The 13,629-nt window shown below is 40.7% G+C and overlaps 1 protein-coding gene across 1 annotated transcript in view; it reads left to right on the top strand.

The window, feature by feature from the left end:
• The first annotated feature begins 7,899 nt into the window (after positions 1–7,899).
• Positions 7,900–13,629, top strand: part of prickle1b (prickle homolog 1b) — a 29,087-nt gene continuing 23,357 nt past the window's right edge. The window contains exon 1 of the mRNA XM_014970565.2: positions 7,900–8,728. The gene's annotated coding sequence lies outside the window, so the exon portion shown is untranslated. The remainder of the gene's footprint in view (positions 8,729–13,629) is intronic.

Here is a 13,629-nt window from a genome sequence, read left to right as displayed (position 1 = left end):
AAGACAATCCAAAATACCCTCCATTCTACATTTCTAAGAATCTCCATTCAGTTGTTTACACACAACAAAGCAAATGAGTAGGAACATGAGTTTGGCGTTTGCCACCGAAACTGAACTGAAAGAAGTACTCTGAGGAAGAGAGCATTAAAACCAAACTACAGCTAAAATGGCTTGTTCTGTAATTCTTTCCTTCGGCTCAGTTTTTTTTTTTTTTTAAATGCTACGACTTGCAACAAAGAGCACAGAATAAATTTTCATGCCACAGTTAGGGGTGATTACTAACAGAACTGCACAACCAAAAAACCACTTAAATAGAACCTGTCTGACAACATGGGCTAAAAGATCTGAGAAAGCAGTATGTGTTGTGATCTAAAGAAACATGAGAACAGATGAGATAAATGGGCAAACCACATCGAAAGCCATTATCTACAAGTAGGAAAAACATGAAAGACTGGCAAACACTTCAACAGCAGCATTCATTACTATAAGAAAGAGATAGAGCAATGGAGAAATCAATTAAAGAGTTCAGAGGAAAGAAGCACTGCCAAGTAAGACGAACGAGATCTGTCTTATATTTGAATAAAACATGTCGATGTTTTCTGCAGACATTCATGGATAACAATATGCTTTGGGAGGTGAGTCTGGACATCGGATGTGAAGCTAATAGTGCATTTAAGAAAACAACTTTATGTTGACAAACTCAAGGCAAATTTAGATGCTGCGGCTTAACCTTACACTAAATTCGGCAAAGAAGAGTCAAACAAATTTCCTCTATAATGCAGAAGTCTTGTTGCCATGAAGGTGGTAGTCCTAGGGTGCCACAAACAGCTCTTAGAAGTGAATTTTATAAAGCGGGGTGAGTCTACTTTATTCAAAGGACTGTGTGTGTTGTGAAGCATGGTAGTGGTGGGTTGTTGATCTGGGCTTGTTTTAATTGAAAATGGAAGCGATGCGACTTGCAATCAGACTATATCATGAATTCCCTGACATGCCAACGCTTACAGAGTTACATTTTAGGCCATTTGTTCGACAGCTGAAGTTGAACAGAAATACTCCAGTTCAACAGAACAATGCCTTCAAGCCTTGCAGGAAAATTTGCAGTGGTTGCAAAAACAAATGGGAAATTACAGGGTGAAGTAAAAGAACGATTACATTGAGTTATTGGTGTTAAAAGCTCTCGAATCAGGGCGTACCCGCTTGTTTGAGCGCCTTGTGCATTTTGACTTACGAGGAGATTTATTTTGTATATTTTAAGACCATATGAGGAACCAGCTGAGCCTCTCTGATGTTCACCAGCTTGAAATAAAATGTTGCTATGACTGCACGTCTGGTTTATTTAATAGTGAATGGTCTCTCCGGATCCATCGAGTGAACACTTGGCGTCCTTATCGACCTTATATTGTCAGTTATTTGGAACAATAAAAAAAAAAAAAAAAATACATATCTGGATTACATGAAAACGATTTTCGTAAAAGACGCTGTGAATACACTGGACACGTTCCTTTGCTGCCAGATGTTTTTTGTTTCTTCTTTTATTACTCAGGGAAAATAATGACTGTACTATCTGGCCAGAAATCTACATTTGTTTACTTTCTAGAGCCAGTTGGGAAACTTGCTTTCCCACTATTCAGAACTGAGAGCGATGGCTCAGGCACATTTTTCTGGGTGTTGTTCGACGAGACGGCACGAAACCCAGCATTGCATTTGCACTTGTCTATATCAAGGCAGATAAGTTGTGCGGGTCCAGATTACTGATTACGTCCTCTGTGTATACAATCCCGCGCATCTATCAACTGAAACATAACACTGGTGTGAATTGCTCCGAGTGCGAGTGGTCGAAGTACTCGGCGGTGGATGAGGACAACTGTCTGTGTGTGTTACATGTGTTTCTCATTGCTTTGTTCGCCTATCTGAGCCTGTTTCACACCTCCAAATCTCCGGGGATTTATCCAAAAGGAAGTTTGAGAGAGCTCTGAAGAATAGACTGTTCTTAAGTTACAAATGCAAGGACAAAAACTGTGATATTTCTCGACAGATTTGTCTTTAAATTTAACGCAGAACCACTTTTTGCTCATTTAGTTTTGCAGCCACAAGCATATATATATATATATATATATATATATATATTATTTTTTTTTTATTTTTATTTTTTTTTTTTTTAGATGAACATATCTATGAAGTGGAATAAAAATTATAACGGCTTTCATTAAATCTAAAAATCAAAAATCAGTCCCCTTTACTCCGGTACCTCTAAACAAGTGCAACCAACCACCTGCAGAAGTCGCCTAGGAAAGACTCTGTACATAATCCCAATTCATGACAAACTCTCTCAAGAACTACACTGAATTCTGAGAGGTAAAAGTGAGACCTTTATGTAATCTGGAGTGCTCACTTCCTTGACAAGTCCTTAGAACTCAGGAATGATGATATCGCTGCCAAGCCAATATCAGATTGTTTTACGCAACAATTTGGAAGTTTCTCTGCGAGACAAAAGAAAAATAAAAAATAAAAATTGTTCCCCGAGACGCTTTAGTTTGGAAAACGTTCAAAGAGTTTTCAAATAGATTATTTGTCTTATATTTTATCTCTCTCCAAGGGGCTGCAGTCTTGGGACTCTGGGGAGGATTTGAGATACTTGGCTGCTGTTGTAACAGTGACAGGAAAATTCATTCCTGGACTGCAGAAGACATTTGTTCTCCTTGGCCTCCCAAGTCGAGAGTACAGTCCAAGGTCCCTCCCGCCCCTTCGTGATCCTTTGCTCTCCTCCTCTCCTTTCCTTGCTCGCTCGCTTTCACCCTCCTTCTGATCTCGAGCCTTGCCCTTGGCTGACATCCCTCGGATTTTCAGTGTGTGGTTGTGCGCACACGTGTGATTGTGTGTAAAAAATTCCTGAGAATGGACTCAGGAGCTTTGTGCTGTCACACACTTCCTCCCTGAGGTCCACAGACTAAAAGAGGAGGAAGAGGAGGAGTTGAAGATGCTGTAGCAATGAAAAAAAAAATAAAAGGCCAAAACTAGGTGAAGCAAGTACAACAGAAAAAAAAAAATCACACATGATCAGATTCCACCTCCAGAGACTAAATGTAAAGCAATTGAGTGAGCGAAGTGATTCTGTGTCATGCACACTTGTTGAAATCCAGCACTTTTTTCCCCTATTAAGCTAAAATATAACAGTGGGTCTCCATTGTTGTCACTCCCTCCATTGTGTATATGCACAACACGCATCTACTACACATTACGGATAGAAGTCTATGAATAAAATTAACTCTCAGTTTTTCATTTCTCAAACACTTTTAATTACATAACCCTATAACAAGTGGATTTTAAAGAATGTACCAATTATCTGTGTACAGATGATCATTATGGATGTTTTTGGTCATTTAAATTGTGCGTTGAGATATATCAGCTGGATTTCCGGACAAATTAGGTTTTAATTATGGGATGTTTAAAAGCTTTCTGCAGTCTAAACCCACCGAAGTGCCAAATATCCAAAAACAGAACTTTTGATCACAGCGAGACTTTCAGCAAATATCTTGATCTGGGGGATGAAATGTTAATCTGACCAGATTTAAGTAACACAGATGAGCAAACATGAAAGCATCTTGTCACTGTTCATATAATTTAAAATAAAAAGTTTATTCACATGTGCTCACCCAAATAAATGAATCATTCAAGCGAAGAGTTGCTGTTTCATCTTATGTGCGGTGGTTGAATTTGAGCTGAACTTACTAAAGTTGAGCCAAACTCCCACAGGACCATGTATGGTCATGGACTGTTGAGTAAAACACTCATTGTTAAGGTATGCCAGCTATGGTAGCTCAACCGCTGGAGGTCCTGCGCAGGTTGGAGGTAGCATTCCGGATGCGATTTGTGATTTTTGCCTAATTAGAGGTGTGTGTGCCTGTGTAAAGTCTAGATGTCTTGAAGTCTTGATGTGCCCTCAGCTATGGCCAAGACATCTACCTAATGGGATTACAGTTTAACCAGGCCGTTCACTTGTTGCTGCACACCTGTGAAAAAAAAGGAAGCAAACTGTCAGGAAACGGACCCCGTAGGGGAGCGGACGATGTTGATCTACTTAATTCAACTATTACCTCCCAGAGGAGGCAGAAATTCCAGAAATGGGTAAGGGCTATGCATTTGCAGCCTTTCCTCTAATAAAAATACCTGAATGAAATGACTTGGCTTCGCTGGTGTCACTCTGTGTTCCCCATCAAAGGTCTGCTTGTCTTCTTCAGGTGCAAGTTTCTTTTGAAAGCTATGTTTTAAATAAAGGAGTATCCTTGTGAGCAGAATGTGGCGCTACAGCATTAAGACCTTAAATAAGGAAGTCTTTGTAAACTAAATGGTCAGTGTATTTCAAAAAGTATTCATACCCCGTGAACTTTTTGACATCGTCACGTAGTTTTCCACATTAAAAAACTAATAAGAAAAACTAAAACATGCGGTTTACCTTTAAATTCAACCTACTTGTCTCATGCCATGGACCAGAGCAGCAAATAACATTTCTTTCAACAATGCATTTGTTTTTTTTGCCACTTCCCTTACACTTCCCTAAATGCATCTCTGCTTTTTTGAAGCATTTACTGACAGCCAGCAAAGTAATAACCATGAACCTCTCCCTCAACCCTAATCCAGTTTGTCATAACAGCAGAAATAACACAAGCAGATAGACACATGATGGGGATGAAACAAATCATTGATCAGAGAGATGAGCAAAAGTGACAGTAACCAAGCGGGCGTGGTGCTACTGTGAGATCTATAGTCAGAAATTAGGACAGGGAGCAAATGAGTCCTGATCACAGTCTCCTTTAAGATGTTAAGAAACTGTCGGATGTTCGTGATGTTCGGGAAAAACAGCCCAGCTTGCCAGTGTTTGACTGACAGTTTTCCTTCAGGCCAAATCTGGGACCACTTACTTCACTCTCGCAAAAGATTTTGGAGTTGCAGAGTTGTTCAGGGTCACAGTAAAGAGAGTCCACAGAGTCATAACCAGGAGAATGAACCAATTTTTGTGTTGTAGAGGAATTAATCCAGGCTATTGAGATCAAATTTCGGTTACAGTTTAGGCTGCAAGTTTACATGCAGTCATCATGAGCAGGATTGTAGGGAGAAATGAGTACCAAACATTAAACCACAGTGGTTTTAAAACACAACTGGGTGCAGATAATAATTTGGATTTTCTCAAATCCCCACGTTGTCAATCGTTCTAGCCAAAAGCATATATAGAGTTGACAATGGACCCCTGGTATTCACGAGGGTTAGGTACCACAGCCAACCCGCAAATAGATAAAATCCATCAATACCTAAGATCCCAACTAAAAATGTTTACAGCTGCCTATTGTGATTGTTCATCAAATATACCTTTATATAGTCATCCCACTACCTCAGAAGGTAATTTCTGCTCTTGGGGTTACAGCCATTCAGTTGCAAGGAATATAAATATTGTCTTTTACGTCACCTTAAATCAATAGCTGTAAAGTTGAAACCTGGACTTAATGGGGTTTTCCAACATTGCGATAATTCCAAGCACACATGGAAACTTCATCTAGAATGTACACCCTGGAATAGGAATGCTTCAAATAAATCTATAAACGTGCGTCTTTAAACCTCTGCCTGAAATGGTACAGATATGCAGACTTGTACCACCACACGTGATGTGTGGTTTCCCAGCTGGTCACGACCCAGCACAATGTCGCTCGGCTTTCCCTGCAGGGTTAAATGTCAGATAAATACCAAAATTCATTAGTCACATTAATGACCCGGTGTCTAGTTTTATAGTGTTTTTAATGTCCAGATATCACTTTTCAGAGCGCTTCTGAACCCCATCGGCCACACTTTTCCTTTTTAACATTGCAATGTTTTCATGCATCATCGCAACTACTTCACATTTGTCTGCCGCAAATTAATCACCAAACGTTGAGATGTGATGCAAAAGTCCGACAGCTTTTCAATCCCCAAAAACATGAAAAATCTGGGATAACCAAGCAGGCCGCTGCATGACAGATGGCGTGGATGCCTTTTATCCGTTATGAAAGCCAGATATGCTGATAGGAAGATAACCCGCCTTACGTTGCAGTTTGCCATTCACTGCACATGACACCCAAGCCAGCATCACAAAGTGTGCAGACCCACATCAATCTGGATTGTTTTCAAAGCAGTGTTCCATAAAGATGATGGAGAGAAAGCGAGATCAGAGCTCTACCAACATAGTGTGCCCGACTCTGTGGCTTTTATCAACCAGGCTGCGGTTCCGAACTCCAGAAGGTCGCAGGGTCAGGATTTACTGACCCGGAGGCCGCTTTTGTGCTCTCTACACAGCACTGATCCTCGCTTCCTTTCCAGCTGTATGCGTAGGCCTATAGGCTTACCTTTCATGCCCTACTCCCCTTTTCTGTGTCTGCTGTAAATAGGCTTACAATGTTACAGATGTCTGTGAGAGGGAACACAAAGAGCTAAGGGGAAGCACAGAGAGCGGCTCTATGCTGCAGTGAGGCAAGGAGAACAGGTGGAAAGAGAGTCATCTGGATGCAGAAGATGATCCGATTTCCCAAGGAAAAGCTAAGGTGCAAGACCATTTGAAGTTCGCGCAACACTCTCGGTAAGTTAAGTGCAAGAGTAAACAAGCAAAAGTATGCCTAAAGTATGAACTGTAAACTGCAAATCAAGCTGTCAGGACGTCGGAGCAGCCGCCAGCGGGGTGAACGAGGGCGTTCCATGCGGTTCTTACTGTGTGGGCTCACTGGCTGGCAGGGACAATGAGCCATACTGTTTGACCTGCCCCGGTCTGTCTCACTGCCAGCTTTACGGACATTCAAAAAGAGCTACGCTCGCTCTCCTAATTCAAAGCCTGGAATGAAAACTCAATCCAAAAGCTGAGCCCTTCAGATCCGACTTCATCTTTGGCAACATACTCAGGGTGGACCCTTTGCCCTGTGGAGTTAGGCCCAAGCTCCTTGTAAAAAAAAAAATAAATAAAAAATGAAACATTCCTGTACATCTGCAACCGTCCATACTCTGGATGCATAGAACCAAATCGTCACCTGATCCTGGCCGACCAAATGCGTCACCGTAGATTCTCATGCAGATTCCCAGAGGTATCAGTAAGTCACTGTGCTTTCTCAAAGGAAATCCGTGTTGGGTAGCAACTGCCAGTGCTGCTTTGCATTCCCACTGAAGCACCTTCTTTGGATGAGATTATTTAAAGCCAATCACTTCCTCCAGTTAACAAGTCCACAGCGTTAAATCACTTAACCTACTGCGAACCTATAAAGTTTAGTAAGTTGTTCCTACTAAACTACATGAGAAGCAGATTTCCCTTAAGAGAATCGCTTTTCTAATGTACGTTTTCCTCCACAAATGTTGGCAACCCTGCTCACGTCGAGTCCAACTTTCAATGTGACCACATGTTTTCAATAGGGGAAAAATTCCCACAATTGTTCCACCCAAGGAATAATTGTGAATTCTTTAACTGCCTAGTCCACAGTTATTTGCACCCACAACATAGTGTTAACTAGTCCTGACAACATCTCATTTATGACGTAACTGTAGCAGTACTGATGTTCAGATTTGTTAGGACAAATCATTGTAGTTCACAGATTCAATGCTGTTCGAGGTATCTGGTGCAGATTTGAGCCTGTCTAATCACATTTACAATCCCACTCTTGGAGAAATATGCAAATCATCTGCGATGGCATGCTGCCGCTTCATCCTCACTCGCCTACACATCTCTACCGGAGCGAGACCACGTAAATTAACTTTGAAAAACCACAGCTGAGCACTGAAATGCTACAGTAAATGATGCAGGAAACGCAGTTTGACATTTTCTTTCCAAGAAAAGAGCAGGCGGTCTTGTGACTCAAGTTCACTTGGATGTCAATTAACGGCTCACTAAACCTGCAAGCAAAGGAGTGTGCGTTGTTTTACAGAATTTGCTGGATGTACTGGCTTTTCCTTTATAGCTAGTTGGCTGTACGGATCATAACCAGCAGTGTTTTTTCTGTATAAACCATGTGCACCACTGATCTCAACTTATTAGGACTGAATTTGAGGAGGCTTATTGTGTCAGGAAAAAAAAAACAGCTTTTCATTTCTTTCTTCAAACTCATTTATCAGTCTGGACCTTGCCGATATCGTTTATCCAATCCAAAACTAAATTTGCGTGTTCACTGAATAGCTGAAGCCAAGAGCATTTTCCGATTTAATTGCTGCAATTTTACTTTTAGTTTGAACTTATCTTGTCCTTATAGGAGTCTCAACTTTCCTAAAAGTGCATGCCAGGCATAAATGTTTTTTTTTTTTTTTCTACACCTCTCCAAAACATATGGGCTCGTGAATTGGAACCATACAAAATGTTTAGGTGCCATGCGTGCGTATGAGTGGGAGGGGAATAGAGGCGTGGGGATCGGCGCGTTTCAGCCAATTGGCGCGCAGCACCACAAATGTGTTTCGTGGACGCCTTAACTCCGTGCCAGAGCTGCGCATCACTCTGCCCCCGCGGTGCGCCCCTCACTCAACCTCTCTCCTGCTCTGCGCATCGTCATGCACCGAGATACTTCGTTCCTGAGCTCCTCCATGACTTGAGTTGTGATTTTTATTATCTTTTCTTCCTTTTTTTTTGCCCCCCCCACCGTCCCTTTTTTTTCTATTTGCCTGGATGCGTTAATAGTTGTGATTTCTACGCTTTGATTTACGGATTACTGCGCCTGAGTTGTTTGCGTCTTTGGAGGTGAGTATGTGTTATGAGGTCTTGTGAACTTTAGCGGTCATTTTTTTAAATGCTTTTTTCTTTTCTTTTTTTAAAACTGCCTTTGCTATTGGTTGACTTTGGTTTAAAAAAGCACGTTGAAAAATCTTGCAGGGGAAGGCTGCAGTTTATATTATCTACCAAGTAGAATACTTTCAACGTGAATGTGAGTGTAAAGGTGCAGTAAATGTAGGGTTCCATGTAAATTTCCAGATGTGTGGACTCAGCTGTTGCTTGTCACTCAGGTGAGCTCGTTTCATCCCCCCTTCTTTTTACAATTCTTGTGTTTTGAACTCTTGAGAGAGACCCCATCGGTGTTGACAGACCGCATTCCAAAATCCACAGAAACTCTGCGAGCCACATCTCTGCAACCGCACCGTCGACAAAGTGCCAAACCTCTCTTCCTCCTCTCCACACCTCGATTTCAAATATTTTACGATCAGATTACCGGGAAAAAAAAAAAAAATATATATATATATATATATATTTTTTTTTTGTGTGTGTGTGTGTGTGTGTGTGTGTTTTAATGGTATTAATTTGTTAGTAACTATTTTTCCCCTTGCTGTGTGTGATGTAAAAAGAAAAAAGAGTTTAGAATAACTTTTCTCTTAAAAAGAGTCCCGTGGTGGCACCTAGTGGTGGCAAATATGTTGTACCAATGTTTGGTGCTTTCTATGTTGTAGAAATATTCCCAACTTTTTTTCTCTCTCTCTGTAAATAGGAAACATTTAAAGCGCAGCAACACTTTCCATGTAGCATGTAATCTGCCTTGTAGTTGGCAGATCTGGAGGTGTTTTCCCCCCGCTGTGGGAGGCAGGCAGGCTTTGCTGGGGGTATACACTCTCTGCAATGCTAAGCCTTTGTTAATGAGTATGTATCCCTGTCCCTTCTCTGTGTGTGGCACCGGCTCTGAGTGCACGTGGATCCAGGTGTCCATTACGTTTAATGCTCGTGTGCGTGCATGCATGTGTCCTTTCTCTCCTGTGCATCTGCACTTCTGTCCTACTTGTGTGTTTATGCATGTGCGACAGAAATAGGTGCTTGGACTCACGAGTTAAGCTGCTGTTAATTGGTTAGCCATTTGGACCACAGGGGAGACTGGAGTCAGGATGAAGTCATAGGGATGTTTGGCATGATCACTGCCTACTAAGGGATAAATATATATATAGACTGATTGTTGCTAATAGACTCCCAAAAGACTCGTAACACTCCCATCCATAATTGTTATTTTTATTTATTTTTTAGGTAAATGAAACATTTTTGTTGTCTAAAAATGCAGCACTTAGCTAGATTAATGTCACGTTGGAAGGGAAGACAGGAACTTAACTGGATGCAAAAGTAATTAAATAATATAAATGTTTTATACACTACCAAATACAGTTAAAAATTATTTAGTGCAAAATATCCTGTTGCTGTTGTGTCTAGTTTGTGACTAAGCAGTAGTTGGTTCAACTTCAACCCCCATTTCGGAAAATGTGCAGAGACAACAGGGTGTCTAAGTCCAAGTTTGAAGTATTTTGTTGAAATAGTTAAAAAAGGAAGTGGTCCTCCATCTGCTGCTATTTGGGTAGCAAATTGTACTCTAGATAAACTATAGCAAATAAACATTACTTAGAGTTTATCCCAATATTGTCACCACAAAACGGAGCCCCAAAAATCAAGAATTCCACACTAAAATATTCAACACATTACAATTTATTTGGCACACCAATGCTGTCTGTTTTTTTCCAAATCACTTATTTCTAGCTGTAGCATCCCAATCTGTGGTTTTCTGTGGTTTTCAGCACCATCCATCCCAGGCAACTATTCAACTGTGAACTAGAAACATGCTCGTTGCCTCTGATGCCCAAACAATCCATGTTTTATACCCAGTTTCGACATCCGAGAGGCTGCGACTCCGTTTCAAAGGTTCATCGAAGAGCTTTGAGAGGATTTGGAGTCATTTTGCCACTCATAAAATTACTTTATAGAAGTAGTTAAATATTAACAGATTGATTATTAGTGCTTCCCAGTCTTGCCAAGAAAGTTAATGACTTCCAAAAATCTTTTTTTTTTATTAATATGGGAAGTCTAGTCCAATACCTTTTATTGGTTTAACAAATAGTAAGATGGGTGAAAAGGTAGAACGTGTCATAGGAAGGAAGGGAGAAGGATGTGATGCAGATCTTGTTGAGATGACCCTCAAGAGTCCTAGCTGTAGCTGGAGAAGTGCTCAGACTTTTGAAGGCCTCATTGACGTTTTATTACAGTGCTTTTATGACAGAACTGCTTGTGTTCTGTTGTGTTTGTGGACAGTTTTCAACCGGCAGATTTGTTTTACAGGAGCTTCACCAACAGCTCTCATCTTTTTTTTTTTTTCCTGTGAAACCCTAAAAGTCACAGAGGAAATCCAGCTTGGAGATTGTTTTGATATTGTTGGACACTCTCCTGGAAAACCTTTTTCTTTTCTTTTTTTCTTTTTTGCTCAGCGACCAAGCATGCCTGATTTAGCACAGAAAGGTCTTGTGGAAAAACACATCGTCTGATCGCAGATATAACACTGAAGAGTTCAATATGGACCGTGATTGTGCCCAGAACTGCAGGAATGAAGTCGGGGAAAAAAATTAAAAGATCGATTTTTCTCTGTTCCTACTTGGACTTCAAGAACGTTCTGTTCCCTAGAATTTGGCTTTTTGAGCAAAATTGCATCAGGATAAAAAAGAAAAAAAAATACACTAATAAGAACCATGAGCTCAGATTGGAAGCTTGAGTGAATTTATGTGTTAAAGTCGAAAAAGAGAAACACAAGAGACTTCCCTTTAATAGCAAGTCTGCACTGTTCTGTACAGAGTACACCATGTGTGTGTACAAGACAGTTTGTTCTGTCATACTGCAAAACAATCAGGTGTATAAATCATTCTAAACCTTCACTTCCACCTTCTATCCAGCACAAATTCATGTACACACACACACACACACACACACACACACACACACACACACACAAACAGCTTTGCAAACAACTCACCTCAGTCAGTCCAAAGGGCTAAAACTTAAGGGGAGAAAAGTGAAGGTGATATATACCATGAGATTACCCGGTTTATGACATAAGGTAATTAGTTCTAAAATTGTTCAAGTGAAAAAGAAGTAGGTGCTTTACAGGCGAATACAAATGCAAATACATACTCTACGTTTGCAGAGAGACAATATTTTAGGCATTCGCTTTGGAGGAAGTTGCCGCATCGTTAACCGGCGCATCACTTCGACACGCTCAACTTGACCCTGAAGCGCTCGTCCAGGTAGTCGAGGACCTTGCTGTGGTACGTCGTATATATCGGCGTCAACTGGTATGAGATTCCCACATTTCCATAAATCCGGAAAAAAAAATATAGCCATCCTTCACAACTTAGATGTAAAACGCACTTTTCCAAACTCAACTTTCTGGAGCACGTTGTCCTTTTGTTTATTTTAAAAGCGTAAAATAGTAAAGTTCACAAAGACATCTGGGTGATGTTTTGCTGCAGTTGGTTAGGGGTTATGTAGGAGGGAAAAGACTCAACATAAGGTCAGGTAGGGGATTAAAATCTGGAAATACAAATGTTTCCATACTGTTTCCCTTGCTCAATGCACAAGATCTCTCATGTATATAACAGAACCTAAAGGCTTATTTGAAAACCAAACGGCAAAGAATCTTTGAATCTTATTAAAGTTACAATAATAATATCTACACTATTTACTTTTCTACACCTATTTATGTAGAAATACTCAATAAACAGCTAGTATAATTACTAACCACTACTTAAATACCACTAACCACTTTATGCTCGTCAGACGTCAGTCTTGGTCAAGGATTTTCATGTGCGTGGGAGGGCTTGGTCAGTAGTCCTTCGTGTACAAACACTTAGTGTAATCTTTGTGCTCATTGAGTGGTTTCAGACCAAACCCTTCAGGCCGCATTGGCTCCAGAAACCTAGTATTATGGTTAGTTTGTGGGTTTGGAAAAGTAATCCAAGGCTTAGCAGACTAGGAGACACTGAGTAATGGAGTCCGAGGAAGAGTTACACTAAATTCTGTGTCAGAACTTGCAGCGGAGTTGAAATGAAGTTGCCCGCAGCGCTTTCCGGGGCAACTCAAAAAAATAAAAAAAAATAAAAAAATGGCGATGCTGTGCGGAGAAGTTGCTGCCGACTGGTGCCTGCGAGTGAGAGTTGATACGGCACCACCTTAATTACCTATACACAGAGCTCTATTTGATGATGATTAAAGCCACCCTCACGCGTCTGCTCAGACGGTGTCGGCCGCCAGCAAACACGGAGACATTAAAGGCAACGATCATTAGACAGTGATAATTAAAAGACTTTAAAGTTCAAGTACAAGTAAGAGGTATAGGTGGAAGTAGGGCATCGTATAGGAAGGCAAAACCGCTTCGAAGAAAACGCGCAATTATTTCTTATCAAATGACCACCCTGGGGGTGTGGGGAAAAACAAATGATAGCTTTCTGTTTTGTTTTTGATTGGGGACAGAGATAAAAAGGTCCCCAGAGCAGATTCTGGGTTGATGAGTTTCACTTCCAGACATACAACATTGCTCTTGTTGTGGGAAAACTGTAATTTTTCTTTTTTGTTTTCTTTCGCTTGTTTTCTTGATCATGCTTTGAGTTGGAGGTTTTTCCAATGTGAGCTTCCCAACCGGAACCACTGCTTGGCCATAATTATTCTCTTGAACTTTCCCACATTTTGTCACAGTGGGACCCATAAACCTCAATGTAGATCATTGGGATTTAGAGTGGCAGAAAACCCTTGTAGCGTATGAATACATCAGACATAATTCTGCTGTAGAACAAACCATTTTTCATGAGTTGGCATTGTCCAAAGATCAGGTCTATATCCACTCTACTTTTACA

This window comes from Poecilia mexicana, unplaced genomic scaffold, assembly GCF_051168715.1.
Source record: "Poecilia mexicana isolate PSO_F unplaced genomic scaffold, ASM5116871v1 scaffold_23, whole genome shotgun sequence".
Taxonomy (NCBI): domain Eukaryota; kingdom Metazoa; phylum Chordata; class Actinopteri; order Cyprinodontiformes; family Poeciliidae; genus Poecilia; species Poecilia mexicana.
The sequence above is the reverse complement of the archived record's forward strand: the minus strand, read 5'-3'. Positions and strand labels throughout refer to the sequence as shown.